At 51.3% G+C, this 22,911-nt stretch overlaps 1 long non-coding RNA gene across 3 annotated transcripts in view; it reads right to left on the bottom strand.

Annotated features, from left to right (window-relative positions):
- Positions 1–22,911, bottom strand: part of LOC306649574 — a 67,759-nt gene that overhangs the window by 36,243 nt on the left and 8,605 nt on the right. Inside the window, exons 2-6 of one of the 3 annotated variants that reach the window (XR_013760659.1) lie at positions 12,242–12,526; positions 11,978–12,106; positions 11,665–11,818; positions 11,311–11,415; positions 9,450–9,571 (exon numbers count right to left, since the gene is read on the bottom strand). This is a non-coding gene — a long non-coding RNA (uncharacterized lncRNA). Of the gene's footprint in view, positions 1–9,449; positions 9,572–11,310; positions 11,416–11,664; positions 12,107–12,241; positions 12,527–22,911 lie in introns of those variants that run through there. The other 2 variants (XR_013760658.1, XR_013760657.1) reach the window with 2 other exon arrangements.

The following is a 22,911-nucleotide window of genomic DNA, read 5'->3' as shown; positions in this document are numbered from 1 at the left end:
GCTACCAAGCACTTCCCGAGTGCCAGGCCCTGACCTTGGTGCTGAACGCATAGAAAACAAGCTGAGCCCTTTCCTCAGCTGCTGGCAGGCGCAGCGAATGCAGCCATCCTTTGGAGAGAGAGTCCCACAGTAGCACCCGGGGCTTCAAAAGGTGCTCCTGCTGTTGGCCCATGTCCCTGCTTCTCAGCGTCCATCCTAGGGAGCCATCACAGAGTCTTCACGCAGAGATGCGCAGCGCTCGTGAGCGGCACAGATCCTGGGAATGATCCTCGTGCCTGACAGTGGGGGTGCGTCTAGTGATCTATGGTACATCTGTGTCGTGGAAGAGGGAGGTGACTGTCCACTGACAGAAAACCAGCCTCAAAGTTAACCACCAAGTGAAAAATGCAAGGTGCAGAAGAGCATGTTGTACCTATGAAATCCGACATCCTATGCATGTGTTAATGGTGCCACCAGGATTTAAAGCAGTATGCCAAAAGCTCTATAGAGTATAATCCAGTGGTCCATACAGGGACAAGAAAGATTGAGAATTGGGAGAAAATAGTAACTGGTTTCTTTGGGTGGCAGATCACTGGGTAATGTTTTTTCTTGAGTCTTTCTATATTTCTAAATTTAGGTGTATGAGAAAATGAAATATTTTATCATGAAAGAAGACATGATTAAGTAAAAGATTTACTTAGAACCTCACCACACATGTAAGAAGGGGCCTGTGTCAGGAAACACCAAGGAATGGCAGAGAATGTCCAGAGTGTGGCCAGGTGGAAGGTGCCCTAGGGTAATTGGCTAAGGATTCAAAGGCCAAGGGCCTCCCAAAGTCAAGTCTCAAAGCATCATTCACAGTTATCACAGTTATTGTGGTTCTAAGCACACTGGTTGTGACCCTTTGTTGAAATCAATAAGAACCTCAGTGAATGAAGCAAACGAGAGGGCTTCTTGGGTTTTTTTAATGGATGGAAACTCTGGGACTCCTGGGGTGCTGTGGCTCGCTCCCATCTTGACCTCCCCGGCTCAGCCGTCCACCCAGGTCTGACACTGCAGCATGCCCAACCTCAGGCCCAGGCGGTGGCTCCTGGAAGCCCATTTTCTCTTTTTTTATAAACAGTTCTGGGGGAAAAGAACTTCTGCCTCTTCCACCAGGAGATGGCAGTGCATCCAGCCAGGGCGCACCGTTGGGTGTCAACCCACCCTGAAGGCATCCACGGAGACGGGAGGAGGCTGATTGGTCAGGCCAGGTGCACAGCCAAACCTGGAGTCCAGGGTGTAAATGACACCACTGATGGACATTGCTCCAGAGCCACAGGGGACACCAGGAGAGGAGGAAACGGGGCACTGGGCAGCAAAGCAGTAACTGTCCCCTCAGGGAACAGAGAAATGTTCCCTGGTGTATTCCCATCTCCCCAAGTAAAAATTAAATCAAAACGAAAAAAATATCCACCATTAAGAGCAACCTGGACTATGGAATGAATAAGTAGCTAAAGAGAGAACATTGTTTTAATTGGGTTGAAATTTCCAGGTCCAATGAAGGAAGTCTCAGAATTCATGCTCATATCCACAGAGATGCCACCAAAGACCCACACTGGGACCAAAACAGTGGGGGGGCACTGGGCTCTCTTGTTTCCCTAAGGGTTTGGGAGGAGGTGGAAATGGATACCCAAGAACCAGGGCAAGCACTGATTTCTGAGGAAATCAATCAATCATATAATTCATTGATTGATCAAATCAGTGTGATGTTTCAAAATAAACATATAATGCAGAATGGCTAACCTGGATGGATAAACAGGAGTTACTCTATTTATCATCCTTTGTGGTGAGAACACAAAATCTCCTCTCCTACCGATTCTCAAGAAGACAGTACCCTACTAACTATATTGTGCGCCAGATCTCTTGAACTTGTTAACTGGAGAAATTGTTGAACAAATTATACAGCAACAGACAACTGAAGGCTCAGAGAAGATCGATCAATAAAACCCACGGTCAACACCCCAAGAGCAGGTTGTGCCCAAACAGCCCCCATGGAAGCACCACTTTGGGGTCTCAGGAAAAAAGCTCACTTTGAAAACAGAAAAGCATCTGGAAATTTGCAAACAAGTTCCAGGATAAATCTCTGGACAGGAAGGAGAAACATGGGTCGTTCACACCAGCCAAAGCCATCGCCACAGTGAAAGGCCAGGTACCTGAGGATCCCACTGTATGCCAGACCCAGGCAGCGCTGCCTTGCCCGAGCCCTCCGGCCACACCAGGGAGCCGCTAGCTATTCATTAAGCTCCCTTTGGAGATGAGCACTCTGAGGCTTAAGAGGCAAAAGACCTCCAACTCACAAATAATGGGGCTGGCCTTCTGACCCCTGTCTGTCCTCCTGCAAATACTTTCCTCTCAGGGTTGTTATTCTAAACAAAACCAAGCCCTGGAAGTGTGAAAATGAGCCCAGTTCACCCTGAGCTTCTCTGCAGGGAACCATTTCAAAGGATACCAGAGAAAACTACAGTGCCCCCTGCAGGACAGGAGGTTAACATCCACCTGTGCCTGACACCTTCCTCATAGAAAATCCACTCATTTCTGCTCCTCTTTCTTCTTTTTTGTTTTCCCCGTGTCCTTTATCAACATTGAATTTCGCGATCCTATTTGATGTTTTCATTACCAATGCATGTTTGTTATATAATTGTCAAGCAACAGATATCAAGAGCCCCAACCCCCAGGACGCTGCTGGTGATAGTTTGGTTCATAGCCTTCTGCACTGTTTACTATGCACATAGAAGCAAACCATAGTTAACACATGATATTCACCTAGCAGCAGTAAAATGTATACCTGTTCACCCAGCAGCCTTGCCTAGCCCCTGGACCACACCTGTGGCTTGACTCTGAATGACTCTCAGAAACACTGTGATTCATAGATAAGGGTGTCTCAGTCCACTTTGTGTTGCTGCAACAGAATGCCTGAGAGTAGATAGTGTAGAGAGAAAAGAGATGTGTTTCTTGCAGTTCTGGGGACTGAGAAGTCCAAGATGGAGGAACCTACATTTGGTGAGGGCTTTTTTTTTTTTTTTTCCCTGCATCATCCCATGGTGGAAGGAGGAAGGGCAAGACAGTATACAAGAGAAAGCAAGGGCCAAACTCACTGCTGCACTAACGAACCCACTCCTCTGACAGCCACGTTAATCCGCTCAGGAGGGCAAAGCCCTCATGACCTGAAGGTCCCACCTCTTGACGCTGCTCCATCGGGGACCGGGTTTCCAACTCATGAACTCTGGGGGATGCATTCAAATCAGAGCTCTCCTCCACCAGTCAACAAATGCTTATGTGCCCACCATGTGCCAGGGCCCGTGCCAGGTGCTCAGAACACAGCCGTGAACCTGGCAGACACAGCTACCTTTTCAGAGGTCACAGTCAGGCTACCAGGATGTTGCATTTACTGACACCTTCCCTACGGCAGGGAGGGGGTCGCATGCATAAGTCAGACACAGCCCCCACTTTCCCACCAAATAGTGTGAGAGACCCTGGAAAAGGAGATCCTTTGCACTGGGAAATCACTTTTATTTTTTTTGTTAACTGAAGTCATTAATGGCTCACTGTGCACCAGGCACCACTGGCTCTGCAGGCATGAACTCATTTAATCCTTCTAAGGACCCTTTGAGGGAAGCGCAGGGAGTGGCCCTGGTTCACAGATGTAGGCTCTGAGGCTTGGAGGGACAGGTGACTTGCTCAGGTAATGACTCAAGCCGCAAGGAGTCTGTCTCCAAGGGTCCAGCTGTCCATCCAGCCACGTGCTGCTCCACCCCACGTAGAGGCCTTTGTTCCATCCACTGCAGATTCCCGCAGACCCACGTGACTCAACTCTGCCTCAGTCTGTTTGTGGCTGAGTCTCTGTACTTCAGGGAAAAGCCTCTTTGAACTCTATGGACGGCTACAGTGACTGAAGATCACATCCTGTCTAACAAAGAGCCTCCTCTGTCCCAGGGCACCCGGAGAGATGAATGGACCCACCAACAGTCCTGTGCACCACATTCCGCCCAGAAAGTGAACCTCCAGGGTCACACTCCTCCTAAGCCTGAAAGCCAGGGGCATCAAAGTAAGGAAAGAGCTGGAGCATTCCGTGGCATCTGCACTAAGGACCTGCGGGATTCTGTGCAGCCCTGAGTGGCTGTGATTTGTAAAGTTCAGCCAGGCAAGAAAACTGGACAAGGATCCTGGTCAAAAGTAGTATTGGTCTTCTGGCAAAAAAGGGGTACACGATCTACGTCCCACTACCACTTTACTCTGGGGCCAACCTAAGTTCTGATTCTGCCCACGCTGCCTCCCTGCCCTGCCCAGGGCTCATGGCAGGTGGCCAGCTCTAGGGAGCAAGTTTCCTCAGGTCTCCCGCCCTGCACGTTTCCATGATAGCTCGGCCATCATGGCAGGAATGCCGTCTCTGTCAAGAGATCTTCCTGCTGACAGTGCTGATGTAGCTTGTCCCTTAGGATCTGTTCGTTCGCTGGGTCATCCCTCCCCCGAGCTCTGGTGCACCACTCAGACCCTTTGGTTCACATCGGCCATGTTGGACTACGGTTCAGCTCTGGCCTGGGCCTCAAGCGAGGCCGGGGATGGAATGAGAAGCCAGCTCTGGGGATCCATGGCACTCGCGGGAGATGGGACAAAGAGGAAGGGGCAGTTCCCTCTTTTTGGAGAGGTAGGAATCAACAAAGGGATATTTCCACAAGGGAGGGCTTTAAGGGATGAGTAGGAGTTTTCTGGAGAGAAAAGAAGGACAGGTTGCTTCTGGCAAAGTCAAAGACCAAGCAAGCCAGAAAATCTTGAAGGGGCTTATTTGATGGAAGAAGAGAACGTTGTACACAATTCTCTAAAGCTGGAGTGGTGCACCTGGGGGACATAGGGGAGGGAGATGACGTGAGAAGTTGTGACAGTCCCCGGTCCTTGGTTTGCTTATTTTGCAATTTGTTTTTTTTTTTTTTTTTTTTTTTTTTTGGAGTCTGAAATAATTTCTACTATCGTGAGAGTTGGAAGATTAGCATAAAGAAAACCTCCATCTACTCTTTTCACTCAGTTTTCCCGAAGAGTCCAGACTCTGCTTTGTCTTCTTTCCTCTGCACACAAATACTTGCTCTTGTTTTGCTTTTGTTTTCCAAATCACTCAGGAGGGAGCTGGGGTTATGCTGGTTCTTCACCCCTGATCGTAAGAACGAGGCCATTTCCTTCAGCAGCACTGACAGAACATCAGGAAGGGTACGCCAACCAGCCTACTGCCTAATCTACAAACCTGACTCACCTTTCATCACGTTCCCAGTGATTTCCTCTGTAGCAAAAAAAACAAATGGACTCTATTTAAACCAGGAAGCCCGCCGCTCCCAGCATGCCCTGGGCCCTGGCCCTGCTAGGTTTTCCTTCATAGCGTTTTCTATCCCCTAAGATACACTTTTCATTTTTCTTTAAATTGTCTTTCCCCTCCCCGCTCCCAGTGAACCTGTCCTTGGAGGGCAAGGACTCCTGTGTGCTTTGTTCACTGCTGTCCCCAGCACCCAGGAGAGTGCTTGGCACGTAGTTGTTCGATAAATATCCTCTGAATGAATGGCCAGACCTGGAGGTCTCTCTTCCCAACACCGTTTTTTTGATTTTTTTTTTTTTTTTAAGCAAATACAGTGGGATGATCATGTCAAGGACACCGAGACTCCAGGTTACTCTTTTTCTTCCTTTAAAGTTCTTGCTTGGAGTTTTCTTCTTTTGTTCCCCTCTGGGCCTCTATGGCGAGGGAGGCGGCTTCCCCCAGATCAGCTAGGGCTACACCGAAGGACAGCCCCCGTCGACGGAATACCCCGGGCCTCCCATCCAGAGGCAAAAGTCCCTGAGGTAACAGCATCTATCCTACGAATAGAATCATCTTTGGATCTCATTGAAAGATGAAAAGAAAGCCCCCAACTGGAAGGTCAATTTATAGATTCAGCAGTTAAATCAAGTCATATCCTTAAGCACAGGGGACACGAACCTTGTGTTACATCAAAGACTTAATCCAAGTTAAGCCACCTTGGCTGGGAAGCCGGCGCTGGAGACATGGAGTTAACACCAGCCAGTCAGCTCCAGCTGCACCAGCTGATGGGTCCCCGGCCTGGACAACCCTGTTACCACCTCCAGGTGGCCGTGGGGTGCCCACCTCCTCATTGCAGAGACAGTGGAGGGGCTCCTCTCCATGGTACCGTCTCGCACCCTTTGTCCTGGGGTCCCTGCACGCCAGTCCCTCAGTTCCTGCTGCTTCTCAAACAAATCAAGGGCACAGCTGCCTCAGGGTCATTTGTACCTGTTCATAACCCAACCTCCCCTTTCAGGCTTTGCTCAAATGTCACCTTTCCCACCCTATTTAATTCCATAAGCACCTTCAATGGTGTAAAGTGTCCCCTACATTTTGTGTGTTGGAAACTTGGTCCCTAATGTGGTGGCATTAAGAGATGAGGCTCTGGAAGGTGAAGGCTCATGAGGAAAGCCCTATGGAGTGGTTAATCCGTTCGGAGCTGTCCAGCATGCTTTCTCTGTCTTGCCATGTGTGGTGTCTCCATGATATGGTGCATCAAGAAGGCCCCCGCCAGATGCCAGCGCTTGACCCTTGGACTTCCCAGCCTCCAGAACCGTCAGCTCCGTAAACCTCCATTTTTTATACCCAGCTGTGGTGTTACAGCAACAGAGTGGACCATGACAGGCCTCGCCCCTTGCTGTGCCGTCCCTGCTCCCGCTACCCAGCACCCTACAGCACACGTTACTAACTCACTTACTCCCTCCCCCTCCCCCAACCAGGACATATGCCCTGTGAAGGCAGGAGTTTGCTTTATCATCCAACGTCCCCTTCCCAATCAGCTAGAACAGTGTCTGGCACACATTAGGCTCTCAATGTCTAATTGTTTAACTAATTAATTGGTTACTTATCTGAGTTAATGAGTTGCTCATTAAATGGTTAATTAATTCAGCTCCTGGGGCTGGCCTTATGTGGTCTCCTTGCTAATAAAACCCACCGATGCATCGGCTGGGTACTTGGATTACCCAGGCAAATAAGATCTACCTAGAAAAGTCCTAAACCAGGGTGTCCAAAGTTCCACCTGAGTCTCCGATGCAGGCTGGCACCTTTGGGGTGAAGCTCAAATTCCCTGTCCCTCCCGTTCTGATCTCTGAAGCATCCATCCTGCCCCAGCTCTGCCTCTACCCTGCAGGGAGCTAAGGCCGCTGTCGGCCCCTCGAGGGCACCAGGTTCTTGACATGTGCAGCGTCCCTCTCCATCTCCCCTTCTCCTCAGACCCTTCTGCACTCACGCCACACCCGACTGTGACCATCTTCTGCAGGCCGGGTGGTCTGTTAGACTGCAGGTGCCAGGAGGCTGGCTTCCTCCTTCCCCGTGACATCCCAGTGTCCAGGGGTGATATCCCAGCAGGCCACAGGCGCATGCTGGTTCATCTGACGAGACTCATCATCTCACTTCACTGAAGGAAGCTGTGAACACGCAGCCTCCAAGGTGGGATCTTTCACACCAAGCAGTTCTTCAGTTCCCTTTGGCACCAGCTCTGTGTCCATCACTGTCCACTGGAGTCAGGGCCAGGTCCCACCGTGAAGGGCTGGGACCCACAGGCTTCTCCTACATCCGGGGCCAGTCACCGGCCCCAGGCATTTGGTATTTCTGACCAACTGGCTGCAAACCAGAGGGGTCCACAACCCTCCCTCGGGTCAGCTAACATGCGAGGATGACCGGCAGGCCTCAGGAAGGTGCTTTGCTTCCTATTCGTGGAAGAGACACCCGGGGCGCGGAACAGCAGGGAGCAGACCTCTGTGCCCTCGGCTCACCACCCTCCCGGCACCAACCCCCAGCGGCTCCTCAGACCTTCACCTGGGCTTCCTGGTGGTTCTGTCCCCCCGGGGCGGTTGGCCCACTGCGAGATGGACTCTGGCTGCTCCTTCTCCTTGGCACAGAGCGAGGCCCAAAGCTCCAGCCTTCTGTCCCGCGCCAGGCTCCTCGGCAGCCAGGCCTCACCCCAGGCTCTCAAGACCCCTCCAAAGTCACCCACCAGCACAGACTCAGGGGCGGCGGAAGGAGACGTGCTACGGCCACCGAACCATCTCCTCTCGCCCTCTCGCTCAGGAAATCCCAAGGGCTTTGGCCACTGTGCCGGGAACGAGGGACAGACACCAAACACTTACTGCTCCCTGCACCGAGAGGGTAAATGGGGCACAGTGACAATACGTGGCTTTGAAAGTCGCGAGTCTGAATCCCAGTAGGTCTGCGTATCGGCTGCGTGGCCCCAAGTCGCTCACGTTCTAAATCTTCTTCCTAATGTCCAAAAATTCACGACTCGTTCCACCCTGTTGTCAGAGGTTGGTTTACGGCAGCACAGAGCAGCGTGGCCAAAGCGACAGTCAGGCCAAGTCCCAGACCATGAGGGGGCAGATGCACGTGGGCACAAAGCGGAGCCAGCAGCCCAGGGGTGAGGTGCAGAGAGCCCAGCGTGCATCGGCCCGCAGAGCAACGCTGGCCGCCCAGAGACGCACACAGCGGCCTCCCCACCCCTTGCAGACCCGCCGCTCCGCTCCTGCCCTGCCCAGCCCTGGACCCCAGCATCCGTCCCCAGCCCAGGGAGGGGCGCTGTGCTCAGACACGCCTTCCTCGTCACCTGGACCCTCCGGAACCTCCTCTGCGTGTCCCCACGGCACCCGTCCCACTCGCTGGCCTCTAGGTCCCCCGCGTAGGGGCCCCACCACCCCCTTGGGTGGCACCAGGAACCAGGTGTGAGGATCACGCTGAAAACCTCGGTGGACAGTGGGAGGGAAGAGGAACCTGGGACCCCTGGCCCCAGATCTCGATGGCACTGGGAGCTCGTGAGCTCAGGGACGGGAGCAATTCCACATCCGCCACAGGAACGTCCAGCCCCTCCAGTCCTCCCTCCCCAAGTGCTCGACCCCAGGGCCGGAATCAAGGGACACCTTATTCTGGACGAGCGCCGCCTTCCTCTGGCCCCTTTACTGCACTGATTCTCAATGAGAGGCATCTTTGTCCCCTAAGGGACACTGGAACCATCTGGAGACCTTTCCGTGGTCACACTTGGGGGTGGGACGCTACTAGCATCAAGCAGGTAGAGACCCAGGAAGTGCCCCACCTCCTGCCAGGCACAGGACAGCCGCCCCCAGCCCCGTGACAGATCACCTGCTGAGAAGCACTGCGTCTCAGGACACAGCTCTCCCACGGTGACGCTGAACACACGCAGAGACGCTAACAAGCATGTGACTACGGAAAGATTCAAACAAGATCTTCCAAACCGAGTGTACGAAGTTCCAAAAAGAAGAGAACTGGCATGTGGCACCAGAGAGCCCAGGCACCCCGGCGGGCGGGAGCAGCCTGCCGCTCTCACTCAAGGTCAGCTTCGGACGCAGCAGGAGAGTCTAACGAGGCTGCTTCAAGGACTTGAGCGCAGAATCACTGCGAGGTAGAGGGAAGAGGATGTCCTCAGGGGGACATGGCTCTCAGAAGCAGGTGAGCAGGTGAGCAGGTACCACGGAGCATTAGAAGTGACATTTTGGATACAAATAGCAACAGAGATGGGCCTTCCAGCTACAGGAAGAGAAAGAAGGAGACAAACTCACCACCACCATTCCACACACCAGACTTTTTTAAAGGCTACTTATTGGGAGAATATACTCACAAACTTTAGAAAATTGTTTTGCAATATTTGCCAAAGCTAATTACAGTTTCATTCCTGGAACAATACCCAAGAGAGACAAGAGCCCGTGTCTGCCAAATGACATGCACAAGTTTCATTCATAATGGCCTCAAACTGGTAACAGTTATTCATAAACTGAGGTTTATCACACAATGGAATACTATGCAGCAATAAAAAGGGAGAAATTACAAAACCACATGCAGCTGGAGTGAATCTTGGGTTGAGTAAAAAAGGCCAAACCTGAAATCAGACCTACTGCATGATTTCTTTAACAAAGTTCAAAATCAGGCCAGACTACCAATAGCTCATTGTAGAACATTCTCTTGCAGAGTGTCGACTTTATGGAGTTTCCTACAGTGCTAGAAATGTTCTGTGAGTCAGTCTAAGTGGTGATTATACACAGGTCTATATGTGTATAAGAAACATCTGGACAGATATGATTACCTCACATGCATATATGACTGCATGACAGATGTGATCCTGCAATATGAAAAATCAGAAAAATGAAATTACACTCCATTGATGTACGGTCTATCCAAATGTATAGATGCATTCTACTGTCATGTGCAGCTAACCAGAACCAATGAAATTTAAAAATTAAAAGAGGACACATCCAGCTATACATCTAAGACAGGTGCTCCTTTTTCTCTTTTTCTTGACACACAAAAATGAGACATCTTCACAGGGTACAGTGATATTTTGACACAGGTACATATACTGTGAAATATTCAAATCAGGGTATCTCTCTCCTTCAACATTTATGACTTCTTTGCAGTGAAAACATCCAAAATCCTTCCTTGCAGCTTTTCTGAAACACAGTACGCTCTCCTGATGCAGAGTCACCCGCCTGTGCAAAACGGCACACGGAACTTAGGTCTCCTGTCAGACCATAACTTGGTCCCCGGGAACCAGCTTTTCCCATTCCTTCCTGTCTCTGGTCTCCCCAGCCTCTGAAAACCACCTCTCCACTCCCAACCTCTACGAGGTCTGCCTTTTAGATTTCATGTGAGCGAGATCCTGCAGCACTGTTTTCTTGTGCTTTAACTGAAGTGACGGGGGCATTTCCAAAGGATACAGATTCTTTGGACAGTGGCTAGTACTGGCTGGCCCGACATGCAGAGCGATTAGGGACAATCATGGATTGCCCGTAGGAAAACAAAATGGCAGAGCATTCCAGGAAACCACTTTCCTACAAAGTTAAACTTGCAATGTGACCCTCTAATCCCACTCCTGAGCATTCTAAAGAAATGAAAACTGTCTTCCCATGAAAACCTGCCCCCCTACACTCAAGCGTTTACAGCAGCTCTATGCATAATCACCCAAAACTGGACACTGTCCAAACACCCTTCAGTGAGGGAGTAGATAAACAACCATATCATGGAATATTACTCAGTAATAAAAAGAAACAAACTACTTATGCACAGAACAACCTAGAGGAATCCCAGGGGCATTATCCCGAGTGAAAGAAGCCAGTCTTAAAAGATTACTGTCTGCGTTGATTCAGGCTACTCTAACAAAATAACCATAAACTGGGTAGCTTGCTGCCTTAGTCAGCTTTATTCACTGCTGCAACCAAAAATCCTGACAAGCACAATTAGAAGAAGGAAAAGTTGTTTATTTGGGGACTCACGGTTTGGAGGTCTCAGTCCATAGATGGCTGACTCCATTCCTCAGGGCTCCAGGTGAGGCAGAGCATCGTGGCTGAAGAGTGTGGTGGAGGAAAGCAGCTTAAGACCTGACGATCGGAAAGCAGAGAGAGCTCTGCTCAGCAAGGACAGAATCTAAACACCAAGACGCGCCCCCAGGGACACCTCCTCCAGCCACACCCCACCTGCCTGCAGTTGGCATCCAGTTAATCCTACCCGAGGAGTAATTCACTGATGGGGTTAAGATTCTCCTGACCTCATCACCCCACCTCTAAATTTTGGATTGTTTCAGGCATGAGCCTTTGGGGCGCACCTCACATCCAAACCATTACACTTACAGGCAACAGAAATGATCCCCCTACTTCCAGGGATCCAACGGTCAGGACACCAGCATGAATGGAATCTGCTGACCTCAACCGTCTCCAGGCTGTAGACGGCCAACTTCCCGTTTCCTCATGAAGCAGGAAGAGCGCCACAGAGCTCTCTGGGGCCCTGTAATAAGGACACCAATCCTACCCACAGTCTCACCTCCAAATACTGTCACAGTGGGGACTATGTTTGAACATATGAATTTGGGGGGACACAAACATCCCTAACATGGGCACTGCTTGAAAGACAAAGTTAGAGAGGTGAAGAATGAGCGGTGCCTACCCGGCATTAAGAGTCGGGAAGGCTCAGGCTACGAGAAGTAACCGGAAGGCCTTCACGGGCGTGACGGAAGTGCTCAAGGTCCTGAGTGCTACACGAATCTCTACGGTGTGTTGAATTTTGGTTGTCAACCTGAATGTATGATAATTAAAAATAAAAAGGAGGATACTGATTCAGAATTACATTCCACAATTAACTAACGGTCAGAAACGAATAGATATATATGCACAGAAAACACGCATTCCGCAAGAACATATAAAAGTGAACGTATATACGGTCAGCACATGGTGGCCTCCTAAGAACAGTGAATGGAAAGGATGAGAGTGAGGCTCAGGGACAAAAGGAAACTGACCCGTGCAAACTTGAGACGAAATCAGACCCTCAGCGATGTGCTAGGGAGGTTCAGGACGGAGAGGCCGGTTTCCTCAGGGCCAGCCAGGGGAGAGGACGTCGGGTGGACTGCGGAGGAATCCATACACAGGCCCCAGCTCGCCCCAGCCCTGCGTGTCACACTTACTTCAGTCAGTCCCTCTGTCACTGAGACCCAAAGACCTGACAAGAACAACGCAGAAGAGGGAGCGTTTCGGCTGCAGTCTCAGAGGCTCAGCGGGCAGTCGGCTGACTCCATCTCCTGGCTCTGAGGTGAGGCGGGACATCATGGCAGAGTACAGCGACTCAGGACGTGGCCACCAGGAAGCAGAGACAGGGCTCCACTCAACTCACCAGGGACACAATATGGACCCCAAAGGCACGCCCCTGTGACCCACCTCCTCCAGCCACAGCCTGCCTGCCTACGGCCACCACCCAGTTAACCACGTCTGTGGACCAACCCACTGACAGTTACTCCTCTCGTAATCTGATCATTTCACCTCTGAATATCCTTGCATCATCTCCCACACCAGCTCTGGGGGGACATCTCAAGTCCAAACCCTAACAAAACTGAACATGCGCCGTCCTCTGGCAAAATTCAGCAACGCCAGGGAAGGGTTTCTGCCCAGCAAAGCCCACGTTTCAGTTCCAAGTTCAGCGGTCACACAGGCACAGCTACTGAGAGGGCGCATCGAGGGAGGGAGGTCTCGCGAGGGCCCCAAGTGAACCCCACGGCCTTACCCTGCCGGGGAACAAGACAGAAGCCAGCCTCCAGCTGCCCACAAGGTCCAGCCTGAAAGCAGGGCTTTCCTCCAGTGGCAGCCTGTACAGGTCAGCGTCAGGCCACTGAGACAAAATACCTGAGAGAACTAACTTGAGGGGGAAAGGTCTGTTGTGGTTCATGGCTTCAGAGGTTTCTGTCCACAGGTGCCGAGCCCAGCTGCTCTGAGCCCATGGTAATGCCGTCCATCATGGTGGGAGCAGGTGGTGGAGGAGGCCTGGTCTCTTCATGGAGGCCAGGACAAGAAGAGAGGAAGGGATGGGGCCCCAACACCCCTCCAGGGACACACCCCAGGGTCGTCACGTCCCCCCACAGCCCCACTGCCTCTCAACAGCACCACAGGTCAGCCACCAACCCTTTGGCTCATGGAGCTTTGGGGACACTCAAGTCAACCCCAGCACAGCCTCACCCAGGCCGGCTTCCTTAACTCTCCCTCACTCTGCGGCTGTGCACAGAGCCGCACTGATAGACCCCGAGTCTGTGGTCCAACAGGAGGAAGAAAATGAAACCAATACTGCAGAAGCTGACCCACTGCAGGCCGGGTAGAGCTTGGTCTTTGGCCTGTGGCTCTGCTTCCCACCCTGTGACCACCAGGAGTGTCGTGGGTGCAACTTAAGAACAGACTGATCACCACTGAGAAGTCATTTGAGAGTCTTCATTATCCAGCCAGCTGACTGTCTCACCCAATGCCCCAAAAATGGCTATTGGGAGAACAGCCCCGACCACAGGGTTGCAGGGGTTCTTATACCATAAATCAGTACATCAACCTTAAGTGTCTGTTGCTATGATTTGAAATTACAGACTAACATCATGAGATCATCAGCAGGAGGGGGAAGTGGGTCAAAACGACCCTACCTAGGTACAAACTAAAGAATGGTTACTAAAATCCAGACAATCATTGTTGACATCACCGTTCACATGGTGCATTGTTTAGGAGAAATAGGAATCAAAAAAGAACAATTTTTCATCACATAAGAATTGTCATTTTGTATTGCTAAACATGTCATGCTAAGTAACTGTTGATGGGTACAGAGGTGGGGTGTTCCCATGGGAGAAGCATTTCCTACATGACATGGAGTTTCAGAGCAAAATGGAGTCTGCTTAGTCATTGCCCAAATAGCCTGGCCTGTAACATTTCCATAAGCCAAATCTGTCAGCCCATCACAGGAGAGCCTGCCTGGCCCTCTGACCCAGGGGCAGACTCTGGTCACTGGTCACAGAGACGGAGCAGGTTCTCCCGTCTTTCTCCATATTGAAACAACACCGATCCAATGAGCTGAACTCCATGTGCTTTTCTCTCACCTTTGGTCTGATTGTGTGACAATCAAAACTAACCAAAACTCCCTCTGTGAATGTTTAAAAATAGAGAAGACCCCAAAGGACCAAGGGACAGAGAACAATTCACCAGTCTCCTCGAGAATAAAATAAAGGCAGATGATTCTCACCCTACTGCAATGACCCTCCCCACCTCCTGCCCCACCAACCAAAGCTTCTCAGATTAAAAGGAGAGACTCTCCAATGTGTGCAGTTTCTGTTTTTTAAAGTTTTGGACATGAAAGAGTTTTGTTCCCCTAATGATGGCTCCCAGACATAGCAGGGCCTGGACCTGTTTAGCTGAAGAATTGCCTTTGTGCTCATCACAGACTTCCCGCGCCTCAAAGGCAGATGCTCAGCAAGAACAGGAACCTGCAGAGTCGCAGCAATGCCCTGACGGTAATTGATCTGATCCTAGTTGTCTGCTTTTGCTATTCTTTATGCCTTGCTACAGTGTAACTGGCAGGTTCCCTACAAAGATGGGTGGGTGGATGAGTGGATGGATGGGTGGTTGGATGGGTGGATGGGTGGATGGGTGGATATATGGATGGGTGACTGGGTGGATGGGTGGATGGATGGATGGGTGGGTAACGGATGGATGGATGAATGGATGGATGAATGGGATAGATGGATGGATGGATGGATGGATGGATAGACGAGTGGGTAGATGGATGGATGATGGATGGGTAGATGGGTGGATGAATGAATGGATTGATGGGTGGATGGATGGGTGGATGGATGGGTGGATGGGTGGATGGGTGGATGGGTGGATGGGTAGGTGTGGATGGATGAGTGGCGGGTGGGGGGGATGGATGGATGATGGACAGATGGATGGATGATGGATAGATGGATGGATGGGGATGAAGGGGTGGATAAGTTGGGAATGGATGGACAGACAGATATATGTAAATACAGACAGACAGATATAGGCAGATAAGATACAGACAAATAGAAGTAGTTAAAATAGATAGAGGCTGGGCCCAGTGGCTCACACCTATAATCCCAGCATCTCAGGAGGCTGAGGCAGAAAGACTGCAAGTTCAAGGCCAGCCTCAGCAACTTAGCAAGGACCTGGCAACTCAGCAAGACCCTGTCTCTAAATAAAACATTTTTTTAAAAAAAGAACTGGGGATGTGACTCAGTGGTTAAGCACCTCTGGGTTCAATTCCTGGTATCAAAAAAAAAAAAAAAAAAAAAGAAATGAATGATTCATTTATTGAGCAAGTATTTACTGAGTCTCTTCTATAGGCCAGACACTGTTCTAGATGCTGAGGATGTGGAACGGCTACCAACGCAAACATCCCCTACCCTCCTGGCGAAGGAGAGACAGACCACAAACAGGTGTAACATAAAGAATGGAAACAGACCACAAGTGCCACGGGGAAGGAGAAAATCAAAACGGGAGAAGTGGTATTGGCTGGGAAGGGTTTCGATTTAAATAGTGGGTCAAGGGAGGACACTGGACAAGTGATTTTTGAATAAGGAACTAAAGATGATGAAGGTGTTGAAGTCCAATATTACTTTTTAAATCGACAGACTTAACTACCTGAGGAAAAACAGGCTCGTACCTAAAATACTGAGACAAGGGGAAATCACAGAAGTTGCTTTAACACCAACAGGTATCTCAAGGAGGCCTTGGGATTATTAAGATTATTATTAGGCTCTTGGATTATTCTTTAGATCTTTGCAAGATTTGTTCTAGAGAAGCCTCACAGGACTGAGGCTCACTTGGAAGAAACCAGTGGGCATTACCAAGAAGGATCCACCTGTGTCCAAGATAACCCACCGATGTAGCTATTCCTTAAGATGGGAAGATGTGCCTGGCTTTGACACAGAGGCAGAGGGAAATGTGGGACCAACCTGAGCCCATATGTGCCCGGGGATCTACTGGGTGGAAACGGAAGAGGTAACAAGACATCAGGAAGCTTGAAGTTCTGGTTGTCCATGGAAATGCACATCACGGACATTTGCGAATCCCTGTGGACTCTCAGGCCTGACCTATCACAGGTCTTGTACATAAGTCAATATTGGCAGAGGCACGTCCTCTGCAGCTCTGTCTGTTCCGGATTGCTGCAAGGGCCGCATTTTGGAGTAGGAGACAGCAGTGATAGTGAAAACGGACGTCACCTCTCCATACGTCACTTAACTCTCTCTGTTTGTCGATATCTATTCCCATCATATCAGTCTCCAGCTATGCAGCCATTCATTCCTGATGGAACTCATGAGTCGAAACAGAATGATGATAATGAACCCTGGCCACACATTCACCCCACCCCATATGCACACCTCTCTGTAAGGTGACTGTTGGACGTTAAGGGGTGCATTCTATTTTCCCACCCTCTTGAGTCTCAGCTGCCCACGTGATTTTATTTGGCCAAGAAAATCTCAAACAAGTGATGTTTCAGGAGTGCGGAGTCCACACCTCCATCTGCCTGGAGCTTCCCCCGGCTTCCTCTTGAACGGCGACCCCAAGACTGACGTCACGGGAAGTCCCAGCTGGGCTGCTTGAGGATGAGAAGCCACGTGGAGTAAGAGCTGGCTCCAGACAGCAGGAAAGGGCAGAGGGAGGACAGGAGCCATCATAGACCGCCATCTCTAGTGGCCCCAGGAAAGACCAGCAGAAAGACCGTCCACTCAGCTCAGCCTGGACGTCTGACTCACAGAATTGTGAGACAATAAAAACAGCAGCTGCATTCAGCCACCAACTTTCAGGAGATCCATGATGCAGAAAGAGATGACCAAGATGGACAGTAACCACAAGTCTCTTCCTGATCCTTAAGATTGTCAGGAAGAAAGGAAGCTCTCTTAGGAGTGGAAAACATCCACTCATCAAGCAAGCTTTAATGGAGCTCCTACTGTTTGCCCGTCCAACTTAGTGGCTCAAAATAAGTAAGCTCCACAGGCACTGCTTGTGGAGACAGCTCCGGACAAAGGCAGTCCCTTGTCACGAGACAGAGTGACAGCCTGCCTTTGCAGGAGCATCTTGTTTAAGAAACACATGGCCCCTCACTGAAGATTCTCCTTCCCTGGAGCAGGACAATCCCAGCTCCTGCTGCTGACCTTCCCAGGATGCACAGGATCTGCAGCGTTGCTTGGTCAGTGGCTGCCCAGGGCAGCGGCTGTGTTGTTATCAGGCCTGCAGGAGGGTGGTCCTTCTGTGCCCACAGGAGTGGAGAGACGGCTGCCTCTCTCAGCCCCCCAAGAAGCCCACCCTCCCTGTGGGCAGACTCGGTCCAGCGGGGTCATGAGGAATAGGGTGCGGTGGTGTCAGAAGCCCCAGGACCCATGCACAGACCTCCCAGACGTTCTGGAAGGTATTTCACCAGGCACAGCCTTGGACGTGGCAGTAACAGAGCTGGACAATCTTAGTCTTTATCTGCTCTACATGATACATCAACTGACAGACAGGAACTACTCTAATCCCCCTGTCTTTCCACGAGTATCTACACACACTACCCACATCGCAAGCCTCCAGGCATCAGGCACGCCAAGGGGGTAGCCTTCTTGCCATCTGATTTTACAGAGAAGGAATCTAAGGCTCAGAGGAGCCGAGTAACCTGTGCAATATCACACAGCTAGTTTCCAGAGCCAGGATTTTAACCCAGGTCCATCCGATTCCAAAAACATGGACTTAACGACTTGACTAGCAAATGAGTTTAGACAAGCTTGAAGTCACCTAATCCAGACTCTTAGAAACCTCATTTACCCAAAAATGGGGAGCTGTTTACCATTCCAAGCAGTTTACACTATATTAGGCTGAAGACTGTCTGCCAGAAATCCCTGCCCGCTGAACCTTCTGTGCCATCTGTTAACATCAATAATTCAATCAACAGAAAATTACGGAGCACCTACTGTGCACAAGCCTATTGTGGGTGCTTGGAATCCACACCTGAAATTCCTCATTCCAACCTGGTTTCGCCTGGAGACAGTTCCCCATCCAGGAGTCCCTCCACCCTGACCCTCATCTCAGGATGGGGACGGGGTGGAGGTGCTTGATTAGAGTGGGTGGTCAGCATGGCCCAACAGGGAAGGTCCCACGGTGGCAGTCCACAGGGACGTATTGAAGGAGGTGGGCCCCCGGGGTGGCCAGGGTGGCTCACCACTAGCAGAATGCCCAGGAATACATTATTATTCCCTGATATAGATCAGGGTCCAAATCTGGAAGAGGCAAAGAACAGCACCTGAGAAGCAGCTGTCCCAGCTTCAGAGGGAAGCCAGAGAGAAGGCGGAGAGAGAGCCATGAGAAAAGCCAGCCACCGCTGGTGACCACAAAAATGGGCTGGAAGGACAGGGCGTCCACACGCCGGGTGCTCAGTGAGTCGGCATGACAGACAGATGGATGAGGAGCACCAAGGTCAGATGACTCTGGGGACCCCAAGCCTGTGCCCCAGGGCAGTTTCCAGGAAGATTTCCTGGAAGTTCCGTTCTGGGCCTGTGGTCCCCAAACAGCCCCTGCCTGAAGCCTTCCAGTGCTAACAATGACGTCACTCAGACATCTGCTGCTTGGATGTCCCCAAATTCTTCTAGGTTCACTCTTTCCTTCAAAGGGCAGATAAAGTGCCTCAAGACCCCAGCTCCCATCCGGCAGGAAGTGGGCTCCTTGGCCCAGTTTCTAAGGGCTCCCTGCTCAAAAGCACATCTCAGCCTGAAACCCACTCCCGACGCCTCCTCCCTCCCCAGGGAGGGTGGCTCCTGGCCCCTTTCATTCTCTGCAGTGAGACAGCTGGAAGAAGACCGCAGATTCCTGGGATTTTTTCCCTTTAATCATGCACGCGGACACAACTCCTAGACTCCTTCCATCTCCAGGATGCCCCAGGGGAGGCCGCACTGACAATAAGCAAACCACACCAATTATATTTTTGTGGGAGAAAACTAGGAGCACGGAGCACCGTTCCCACCAAGGAATTCTCCCGATCCTCCCGGGTCGGCCAGCTCCAACAGCAACCAACTTCTAAATAAGACTTCCCATTAGACAGTAGGAACTTCAATTGTCACACCTGCCCCAGGGCATGGGGGAGGGGACTTTATATTCATTTCTCTTTCAGTTGAAGAAATCTCAAGGCACCATCGCCAGCCCCAAATCCCTGAGCTCTGAAGCTAAAATGGGAAGATTCCAAAGTCTGTCCCCAAAGCCAACACAGTCCCCAGAGCTGGGACCAGGACTAGGCAGGGAAGGCATGCCTTAAGGTGGCACTCCCTGCACACAGGACTCTGAGCATGGTGCCTCCTTAAGGACAGAGCACTGAAGGCAAGCGGCCCCCACGTCCAGGGCAGGGTGGCTGCAGTTCCATCCTTGCTGCCCGACATGGCTTGCAACAGCCCTGACATGTGGGACAGTGACAATCCCGAGGGGGACACGAGGCTGGTCCTCTGGGCTTTCCCTTCCACTGTACAGGTGGGGCTGATTAGTGGCAGCGTCAGGACCAGATCCAGCTGCCGTTTTCTGTCTCCCCTTCCGGCAGGGATCCTTAATTACTGGGCTCACCTGTTGAGTTTCCTTAAATGACATGCGTATATTTTAAAGTAGGAAAACAATTCCTTAAGAAGTGCCAACATCTCCAAGGAGGCAGGGTCCCCAGCTGACGCTGAGCCAGGCTGCTTCAGCCCGGCAGGCGCGCAGGCCAAGGAAGGACCTCTTGGATCTGAATGCCAGCAAGCGGGACGGACCTCCTGCAGGCGGCAGGGAAGGCCTAGGCCCCTCCTGGGCGCATCTCCTTCACACACCAGCTCAGTTGGCCTAGAGGCAGCACTGCCAGGCTCCCAGGGCCACCCCTGGTGACCAAATCCCCTTGGCAACTTATTAAGTCTGTGCAATCTTTGCAAAAGGCTAGCCTACATTTTTTTTTTTTTTTTTTTTTTGGTCTAAGAAAATAGGTCCTAAGGTAGTAGAATTCAGGTTCCAAAATCACGGTTAGAACACAGTAGAAAATTCCTGTGCTTTTGGTTTTTGTTTTCAATTCGGGTGCCCAGACTGGATTCGGATGGAATCGGTCCGGGAGGGAGCCCGCCACATCCGGGTCTTTTAAAAACTCCGCCCTCTAAGGGCGACCCCCTTGGGTCACCAGGATTGAAAATTACTCTAGTTTGTGTCGTATTTCGATAGGTTACAAAATGCTTCCTAGGGCTGGGAGGCAGCTCAGTGGTAGCGCTTGCTCAGCGTGGGCAAGGCCCTGGGCTCAAGCCCCAGGACCACAAAAAAGAGAAAACAAAGAAAGAAGACTACTTCCTAAAAGATGGTCCTGGGCCTCACCACCATATCGCCGCTGGCAGGTACAGCGCCCGGCACAGAAAAGGCCACTGTCCGTGTTACATGAATAAAAATAAACAGTGCCACTGACTCCTGCTTTTTGTCTTTACAATTATTTAGCCAGCCTTATAAATCCCTGTATATATAAATTTTACATAAATGCATAAAAGGGACCAAATGCACACTGTGTGTGTGCGTGCACGTGTGTCAGAGACAGAGCAAGAGAGAACACGTGTGCAAACGTTTTCCTTATGGATCCTGCTCAGCTGCCTGTCCCCTCATTCCCGTCCCTCCCTGCCCACGACCTGCCCACCAGGACACGTTGAAGCGCTCTCCGTTCCCTGACCCTCCAAGGATTCTCTATCCTCATTTAATTCTAGGGAGATAGAAAGTTCCCATGAGCATACGGTCACTCTCTAATTTGCAGAAATGGGGTCCTGTTCTACCGGTGGTTTTCCATGTGGCTCTCTGAAGCCCTCCAGGAGCACCCAGCAGTCCTGGGGGATGCACCACGACGGTCACCCTGTGAATGAGTCCCCTCTCTTTGCCCCCAGTTCTGCCCATCAGAACAACAGAGCAACAAACACGAGGTCAGTGGGTGCTCACAACCACCTGGGTGGCGCAAACATCCCCGTGGCTTCTCCCTCCGGCCCCAGACTCAGAGCCACGAGCTGGCAGGCCACAAGGACACTGCTGCTGGTCAGGGCCTGGCTCTCAATACCACCCCCTCATGACCAAAACCACCTTCACATTTTATTAAGTCAATGCAATCTTTGCAATTGAATGAATTACATAAGATCACGTATCGGAAAAGTGTGTCACAGTCTGCAGACGCTCTGTGTCCAAGTTGAGCATCCCGGCGTCCGCACAGCAGTGACCAGGTTCTCTGGCCAGCACCGTCCACGGCATGCTCTGGCAGAAAGCTGCTCAATAGCGTCATTAACAACCCATTGATCCAATTACATCTCTTTCTGTTCCACTTCAGAATTACAATCTCTCGTTCCCCTTGAAAGAGCGCAGATGGATTCCCAATGATCGTCGAAAGAAGTAGCCACCATCAGGACACGCTTGATGGGCCCAAACGCTCGTCCAACGGTGGCCCGGGATGAATTAATCTGGTTGACAGTTCAGACCTCTCTCCTGCATGGGAACATGCCATTTCCTCTAGTCTCTCGGTTGACTGGTGAGATTTGGGGACACAGCCCAACTTGGGTCAGCCCAGGGACATCACAGAGCTGTCCTCGCCCTGTGTTCCTGGCATGTAGTAGCAACTCAATAAATAACTGTCATATTGAAAAATACCCAGGGGATTGTGGCCTGGAGCTCAAAGCAGAGCAGTCTGGCTGAATAAGTGGAATTTATCCAAATTGTTTCTTTGCCAGATGGGCCAGAACGGGAGCTAGAATCTGAGTCCAAAGGTGAAGCCTGAAGTGAAACTATGCACCAGAATAAGTTTTGGGACAGCTCAGGGCAAACCAGAGGGAAGAACACCCACCCTAAGTCCATGGCGGGATGGTGACGCAAGAAGACAGCGAGCAGACCAAAATGGCGTCAGGCTCACTCCCCAGCCACCGTGTGCGGAAGGCCTACTGTATGCCAGGCCCGGGTTGAGTTCAGGGACGTGGTGGAGCACAAGTCACAGTTCCAACCCTCGTCACTGGCGGGCCTACGCAGGAAATCCAGACGTGAGCACGCCATCATGAATGAGACATGACGAGACGTGGCCAAGCCACGTCCTAGGACGCAGGCAAACCAGGGAGATTTGAGAGCCCACAGTGCAGCCTCCGCCCAATGCCACCCGGACAGGAGATGGATAAGTAGGATTAGAGAGCGGGAGCAAAGGGAGGGGTGTGCAGGCAGTTTACGAGACGGGCAGTGACGGCCCCGGTCCCCTGTGGTCACCTCAGCCTTTGACTCGTCCCTGCAAAACTTCCATGACTAGGTGAGAAGAGTCGGACTTCCACCTGCCTAGCAGAACTTCCACATTTTTCTCAGCTCGCGTGCTGGGTGGTGAGTGCCAATGAGTGGAAGAGCACCTGGCGGCCAGGAAGCCAAAGCAGGTGGCCCAGAGCCAGGGACGCACTCGGCACGCTGGTGTCCTCAGTGGAGACTTCAGGCGACACCACGGGGATCCAGCCAGCCCTCGGTCACAGCCTCCTGCCAAGCCGTGGAGCGCAGCGCCCCGCTAACTCTCAGCCAGACTCCTGACCCGCCACGACTCAGAGG

The sequence above is a fragment of the Sciurus vulgaris genome (assembly GCF_902686455.1).
Source record: "Sciurus vulgaris genome assembly, chromosome: 18".
NCBI lineage: Eukaryota > Metazoa > Chordata > Mammalia > Rodentia > Sciuridae > Sciurus > Sciurus vulgaris.
Note: the sequence above shows the minus strand (reverse complement) of the source record. Positions and strands in the feature narration are given on the sequence as shown.